Consider the following 8,754-nt stretch of genomic DNA (forward strand, 5'->3'; position numbering starts at 1 on the left):
CATTTTAGGTGCTAATATGTACCACTAAGGTACCAATATGCAGCCTTTGGGTACAAAAGTGTACCTTATGAAAAGGTACAGCCCCAGTGATAGCTTTTGTACCTTTTTTCTGAGAGTGTGTAAACCGCAAAATTGATTCAAAGTGCAAGTTTTTGAAAACGACACCATTATATTATTAATAAATTCTGTAGAAGTATTGTTGATTCTTAGTATATGTTTACTTAAGCAGTTAACTTATGTTAAATAATAAAACCTTATTGTAAAGTTTTACCCAAATATATTTAAATACATGACATGCTTGTTTCAATAGAAATTGCTTGGAAGAATAACTTACTGTGAGTGCTTTTCAGTGCAGCAAGGCAATTGCTAGGGTGTAGTGGCTGGTTGCTAGGTGGACGGACTGATGGATAAATAAACGATAGAGCAGAAATTTAGGATCTCAGAAGAGGTAAGTTTACAGTAAATATAGTATAAATATTCGCATTTTGCCAAGTCAACATATTTAGCAGCTGTCGCACTATAATTCTTGCTAAAATAATTAGCTAAAAAAACTAAAATAATTTATACTATAAAACTGACTATATATAACATGTTCTACAAAATGTACAGTAATAATTAATACAAAAATGTGTTTGTTTGAAAATTTGTTTATATATATATATATATATATATATATATATATATATATATATTCTTTTCTCTATTCTATTCAATTCTTTTTTTAAAAAAATACTACTTTTATTATGTTTTTGTTTTAGGGTAAAATGTGGCCTGAATATTGTGAGTAATAAATAAGATTCACCTGAATATTGTGGCAAACAATCAAAAGATACATTAATCCAATATTGTCTTATTATTTAAATACCTTTTTATGTATTAATTATCATGGGATGTTGTATGGCATAGCACAAGGATTTATTCTGTGGATCCTTCAGCAGATCTGAAAGCGGTTTAACTCCTGAATCTAACAGTTTATTTCCTCTGAGATCCAGTGCTTTTAGCTGTGATTGGTTAGAGCTGAGAGCTGATGCCAGAACAGCACATCCCTGTGCCGTAAGCCCACAATATGTAACACTGCAATTATAACAAGATTACTTTAAATCACATTTTCTGATCAAGTGAAAACAGACAAAAGTTGTGCGTACAGATCCATCGACCTTTCAACACATTGTTCAATTTGAAAATTAGAGTAACAGTTCACCAATAACAACAAGATGTAACCTATAATGCATTGTAAATGATCCACATGACACAAGTTACTGGTAATGACTGTATTTTTGTTTTAAAAAAGCACAAAACAAAACAGATTGCTGGAGCATATTTTCCCCTCCTTCACTCTCCCTATGAACACAGAGCTCAGAGAATCCCCAAACATGGGTGTTAAAATAACATTTACAAAGGGTAAATGATGGGAGAATCATTATTGGGTTAAAGACAACTTCATTACCTGATAGAAGATGACACACTCCCACTGAAAGCTGCTTTAAACCTGAGTCAAGCAGGTCATTAGCACTGAGGTTCAGCTCTCTCATACCCCTTTTCCACCAATTCAGAGCTGGTGCTGGTTCGGAGCCAGAGCCTAGTTTCAAGTCGGTTCTTTGTTTTGTTTTTCGACCACCAAAGCACCAGCTCTGAACCAGTAAAAGTGGTTCTTAAGTAGCACCAAATCATTGCTGGTCTAGAAGTAAGAACCGCTTACATCAGCGGCTGGGGGCAGGGTTACCGTGACCAACAAGACGAACAGAAACTTGTGACCACCATTTTTTAAATAGCAGCTAATCGTGCTAATAGCAGCTCGATTGTAATCTCCGTTAATGAAAGTTACGGCGAGCTGCACGGACGTGCTGGATTCGGCGTGTTTGGATACCGATGTAGTTCGCAAATCCATGAGTAACGCAACAACCGGCATTGTTGATGGAAGGCTTGTTCGAGATGCATCGGAGCAGCGTGGACTGATCGGAGCTGCGGGAGTGTTTGGAGAGTGTACGACTGCTTCTGCTTGTGAATCGCTCTCGCAGTTCGAGATTCGCAGTGCCGAACCATCTCGAACATGCCTGGTGTGTTTGTGTGTGCCACGCTAGCGTAGCTGGGCAACATGAGATGTATACAGTGACGAAAGATCTGGCTCTGTGGTGGCTCTCTAGCCTGTGGAAAGGCAACCAAGGGGGTAATCCATCGACCGGAAGTTGAAGCCTCGCGGGAGCTGCCATCTTGTAGCAGAACTTCACTTGCGTTAGCATTCCCATTAACTCCCATTCATTTTGAATGACTTTACATCTGAGGCGTTTGAAGACCCCATTTGTCCTTTATTTATTTCTAAAGAAACACGACAATGTATAAAATGCTCCATTACCTTGTAGCTTAGGTTATGGCCCCGTAGAAGCAGTTTTAGTGAAAGTAGGCTAACGATTGCGTCATACCCACGCGACTCTCTGTTGCACAGGAGAGAGATTACCGTATGGACAAGAGGAGAAGCTCGCGGGCTATCGGGGAAACGTGGAGGCAAAATGACAAAATAATTAATCAGAATACCTAGCAAAATTGTCTCCTTCTCCTAGCTCATGGACAGCTCCTATTCACACTCTCTGCCTCTGCATGTTTCGGAAGGGAATGATTCAGATTTCTCATGCCACAGCACTGGAAGACAGACGGGTTGCTCACGTCACATCTACGTAGTCAAGCTCTGTTTGAGTCTGCGCGTCAGGGATGGAAGTGCTAAAAAATCAGGCTTCAATCGTCTCAATGGAGTTCCAATGAGATCGCTCTGTCCATTTCTTTTACTGTCTGTGAAGGCAACCAGGTTCTTTGAAAGCTCCGAACCAACTCCGAACCGGCAGCTCTAGCTCTGAACCAGCACCTGGTTCTTGTTGGTGAAAAAGGGATATCAGATTCGAGTGTTTAGATGTGTCTACATAACCCACGACAGAATTGATGAGTTAGATTGCAATTATTCCGCCTGAGAAAAGGATAAAAACAATGAAAAAGTTTTAGATATACATACAGTTCATTTGTTATATCCATACATTCATTTGTTAATTGTGAGATGTTCACAGGAATCTAGAGGCCTGTTATTATCATAATCTCTCCAGATGAACACGTGGGTCTTCAAACACAGGGAGCAGATCTCTTACTCCTGAGTCTGTGAGGTTATGAATGCTGAGATCCAGCAAATCGACAACAAATCGAGAGAGAAACAGGCCTAATTTTATGATGTGTTTTGTTTCTGTTGTGTGTAACGTTACAGCAGTCGTCAATGAGGGGCTGCTGGCTTATACTTTCGTTTTGTATTTATTCATTTCACTATTAAAATGTTTAAATGTTCGCCGGTTCCTGCTTCCTTCCCACAACAAAACCCGTTCACGTTACATTGGCAAACTCATTAGTGAATTATTTATTTATGGTGAATTACTGCATGATACCTGGATGTTCAGTCAGGCGAAACTAGGATGGTTCACATCACAACACAAACGTCCGTGAGCACATGCACACCAGTCCACCTCAGTTCGAGCCAGTCCGGGCTCCTCAACCGACAGGCAGCCGCCTCCTGTTCCTCCATCAGCCACTATACTGCGAGTCGTAAAGACAGCCACTAACATCGGATTCAAAATCCTCTTCTTCCGTATCATGTTTAGTAGAGTCCCAGATGGCAAACTGATATTGAATCAACGTGGAAATATGACATCGAAACAACGTTGATCTGACATTGTTTTGCTCATCAAATTAACGTTGAACCAACGCCAGACGCTTCATTCTTTCAAAACTAACGGAAAATCAACTTGAAATCAACGTTGTTTCAACGTTATGAAAGCAAACCAATTTTCCATTTTCATTTAGCTTTGAAGAATGCCACGTCTGACGTTGGTTCAACGTTAATTCGATGAGCAAAATCAACGTTGTTTCGATGTCATGAGAGACGTCGTTTCCACGTTGATTCAATGTTAGTTTTCTGTCTGGGCGTCCATTGGTTCCAACAGTCCGTAAGAGTCCTTGTGTGCTGTAAGTCCCAATGTGTAAGTGTCCACCGGTGTATATGCAATCCATCTGTAGTGATAATCCAATGAAAAGTGATGAGGTTTGCAGGAATGGTAAGTCCTTAAAAGAAACTCCTCAATCCTGCTTTGGTCTTCTTGACAGAGACCTCATTGGTTTGCCATGCTGCTTCTTTTATGCTGGCTATTTCCTGTTACCTGTCAGGTGATCGCTCAGGCAGCCTCATTTAAAGACATACACACATAAAATGGACTAAAATGACTAAGACAACATGTAAACCTATTAAATCTCTAATATACATAAAATCATCACGATATATAGGGTGGTTAAAACGTGTGGCCTGTGTGACAGCATCACAATGTACCCCCATTCAAAAAACAATTGCCATTGCACTGTGAAAACTTGCGACCATCTCAGAATATAGAAGCATCTCTCATTCATTTGGAGTCGGAGTTGCACTGTCTGTGTGTCACTGTGTTCACGATTTCTGCTCATCTGCTGAGAAGGAACTCATGCAAGAAGTTATCCAGTTACCAAACTGTGAAAAGTTAAAAGAAATGGCGGCGTATTTTGAGCGCAGATGGGGTTTACCACCACAGTGTGTTTGTGCAGTTGATGGATCACACATCCCCATTCTTGGACCGGAGGAGTAGCACACAGAGTACTTCAACCGAAAGGGCTGGCATTGGATCACAGGCTGTTGTGGATGGATGGGGGAATGGGTTTATTTTGTGCTGCGTATGTCAGGATTGTGGGACTTAGTGGATAGGAGTTTGTTAATACCTTATGCAACAAAGAATATTTGTGGACATGACGTGGGGTATACAGTCCTTGGTGATTTCACCGACAATGGGCGACTGACACCCCAACAACTTGTGTACAACCAGAAAACAAGCAGAGCCAGAGTGTTTGTTGAGAATGGCTTTGGCAGACTAAAGGGCAGATGGAGATGTTTGCTAAAACGATCAAATCCCTGGTCATGTTGTGTTCTGTATAACCACTGTGAAATGAATGGTGATGAGTTCAGATAAGAATGGGTTACGGGTATTCAACCAGCCGGACGGGGCACTGCCATCCACTGTGGTCTAGATGCGCGCAATGGTCTAATGACGTTTTTGACTACAATGTAGTAAACTGCAGTCTCAATGATTACAGACCAGAAACTTTGTTTTTTTTTGTTTTTTTTTGCTTAACCCTTTCATGCATGAATTATGATAACCTCAGTCAGGATTTTTTTCCTTTGTGTTTGTATTGCCCTTAGGGAATGAAAAACAAGATTTGATTAGATTTTTTTTTTAAACAAATTTTTCAAAGAGATTTTCAGATGTCCACTTGAGTGGACAGCATGCATTTATAGTTTAAACTGAAGAGATACTGTATTAAACATAATACAATAATCAACCAGATCAATTTTGTGTATTTAACAAACTAATCAATACAATTACATCAAATCATGTGAAAACTATAAAATATATGAAAAAATATATATATATAAATCCGAAATATTGCAAAGGCAATTGACCTGCATAAAAGTTGCACTTCGTGTATCTTGGATATCAGAACATGATGATGTGATTCCATCAGAAATGTCTACAGCCTGTCGATGTACAATTGTGGAAACACTCAGATGCTCCCTCCAGTGTGCCAGAGTATGTCAATTTACCCTTATTAGCTGATAATTCTGATTATGTTAGAGATGGACACATTTCTAGCATAGCCCCTCTTCTGAGAAAACCTAGTGATACATTTTTTTTTAAATCTCATCTGAAATGAGCAGTGTTGGGCCAGGCATAACGCATTCAGATTATTTGGTTGATGTTACAAGGAAAGTAATGTGTTAGAAGTAACATGCATTACATAATCAGATTTGTTTTAATGTTTCGAGTAAAGTAATGTATTACAAGTAATATGCATTACCTACTCAGATTACTTTTTGATCTAACAATTAATTACAAGTAATGTGCATTATGTAATCAGATTACATTTTGTTGTTACGAATAAAGAAACGCATTACAAGTAACGTGCATTACATAATCAGATTACTTTTTGATCTAACAAGTAATGCACTACAAGTAACATGCATTATTTAATCAGATTACTTTTTGATCTAACAATGCATTACAAGTAACATGCATTACATAATCAGATTAATTTTGATCTAACAAGTAATGCATTACAAGTAACATGCATTGTGTAATCAGATTACTTTTTGATGTTACGAGTAAAGAAACATTGGTAAACAGATATTTTTTGATCTAAGAAGTAATGCATTATGTAATTAGATTACTTTTTGATGAAATGAGTAAAGTAATCCATTACAAGTCACAAATTATGTAATTACATAACTTTTTTAGACGTCAATGAAAATTACATTCTAATAATACATTTATTTACAGTCAAAAAAAGTTACTGCAAGTATTTTCAAAAACAATATTCACAGTATAAGTATAAATTGTAGCTAAAATATAGCCATTGATGCATGAGGTCCACTATAGTGGACGGGTGATTTATCCGATTTTTCTCCCAATCTAAAATCAAAACTTTGAAAATTTTACTGTGATATGACTCATTAGATACTGCTTGATGCTGCAATCTTTTTTTTACCTACAAGAGTGTCCTAGGATAGAAGGAATGGGTGGATATTCCGGAGCACCTTGGCATGTCTTGGTTTTGAGGGGGAAAAAAATCAAAACTCAATGGCTTATAACTTTGTTGCAATGCATAGGATGATGCACCAGGGTCCACTGAAGAGATTGATGTGCAACTTTCCCATCAAAACCCTTGCAAATTCAAGAAAATGCTTTTTAAATAGCTGTCCACTGTAGTGACCACTATGCATGAAAGGGTTAAGGAAAAAAAGGCTTTTTTTGGTGCAGTATACATCTGTTGTACTTTGTTTTTGCTGTATAACACTTTCTTTTTGTAAATAAAAATTATCACTCCTTTTCTGAATCATGCTTTGGTTTTCATTTATTCTGTAATCACCCCCAATTTGTACATAGAGAGCATTATATTCCTGAAATAAAATGATTTCTGCTCATTTGTCCTTGTTAACCAAATTATCTTGCCGTCACTTGAGTTAGTGAATATAGAAACATAATTCATAATGCTTCATTTATTTTTGTCTAGTCATTTTTTTGGCTCTGTAATGATAAATATAAAATGTAATTTCATAAGTGACAGGTTGTTAAACAAGTTTTCCTACTCTCTGCTTATTTGAACCTATATACACTTTCACATGGTTTACAGTTTTTCTCGATTGTTTACACACATTTCCTGCAAGCCTCATACTCTCAGAACTACACACAAATAAAAAAAAAAACACATAATAGGCAAAACCCCTCAATTCTCCTGCAAAATTAAACTTTACATTCAAAAAAAAAAAATTTTCTTCTCAAAAATGGTATTTTGTTTCCAAATGACACACAAACACCATCATATGAATAGACATTTATAAGAACCAGTTGAACACTGATGTGCTCAATGTAAAACACTCTTCTCCATTTATCGTAATGACCTTTGTTTTGTCCAGTGTTACACAACATACTACAGTACATACAGTGTGGTGTAAAATATTTGAGAATATTGTTTTTATATATTAAAAATCAGAACACAGAAATACACTGTAGCATTTTTTCCTCCACAAAAACAATGTACTCAGTGTACATAGTGTTTTGAAAAAAGAGTGTTTTAGAACTACAATTTGAGTGTGAAGCAGGAATTGTGCTTGTAGTTCAGCAGAATTGGTACAGGGGGTTAGTTAATGAGTTTCATGTTGTGCTCATTGTGTCTCAAATACCAGAATTTGTGTGTAAACAATTGAGAAAAACTGTAAATACTGAGCTTAGTGGTGTTTACTGAACACATATACTTCCTCAGAGCACTGAAAATATTATTACAATGTGGAATGTGTCTTTTTACGTTGTACTATATTGTAGTATGTGAAATGTTTGAACATATAACCAGCACTTCAAACTTCACCATATGAGCTTTACCATGGAAATGAAAAGGCACTGGATGTCAAGAAAGTGATATTTTACAAACTTTATTCAACACAAGGTAGCAATAAATTATGAAAACAGTAAAATATTACGGTGCAAAGAAAAACAAAGACAAATGTATTTTTGAACAACTGGACAAACTGTCCAAGAACAGACAGAAACCCGGCCTGAAAGCCTCCTCATTTTAGTGTTTTCACTTCAAAATCTTAATTTTGAGTTAAACTATCAAACTATCATATCATATGAGAGAGAGAGAGAGAGAGAGAGAGAGAGAGAGCATTCACCACTCACACATTCACAAGATTTATTATAGACCAAAACTGAATATATATATAGGCTAAATGGAAATAGATGCATACAAATAAAGAAATAAAGATGCATCAAAATCAATAAAGATACATAAAAACGATAAAAAAGTAAACAAATAAATTAAGATAATTAAAAATATAAATAAAGGTAAACAACCAAATAAATAATAATACAAATAACGATTAATAAATAATAATAATTTAAAAAAGTAAAGAAAGAAACTCGTTCAGTTTAACTATAGAACTTTTATCACTAAATAAACCAATAATCATGGTATAATTGATATATGCCTTACATACTCCTTTCTTGAATATTTTAATTTAATGAATTTAAGTCAACTGTTTGGGTCCCCAAACATATTAATTCATTAGAGAGAGAGAGAGAGAGAGAGAGAAAACATTCCCAACATTTAAAGTTGACGTAGACGATATTGTAGGCGGTTCAACGTCATTTC

The 8,754-nt window shown here is 36.5% G+C and overlaps 1 pseudogene; it reads right to left on the reverse strand.

The window, feature by feature from the left end:
* Window positions 1-869: 869 nt before the first annotated feature.
* On the reverse strand, window positions 870-4,624 carry LOC148964972 (NACHT, LRR and PYD domains-containing protein 14-like; annotated as a pseudogene).
* Between the last annotated feature and the right edge of the window lie 4,130 nt (window positions 4,625-8,754).

Source organism: Pimephales promelas, chromosome 25 (genome assembly GCF_988280905.1).
Source record: "Pimephales promelas chromosome 25, fPimPro1.hap1.1, whole genome shotgun sequence".
Taxonomy (NCBI): domain Eukaryota; kingdom Metazoa; phylum Chordata; class Actinopteri; order Cypriniformes; family Leuciscidae; genus Pimephales; species Pimephales promelas.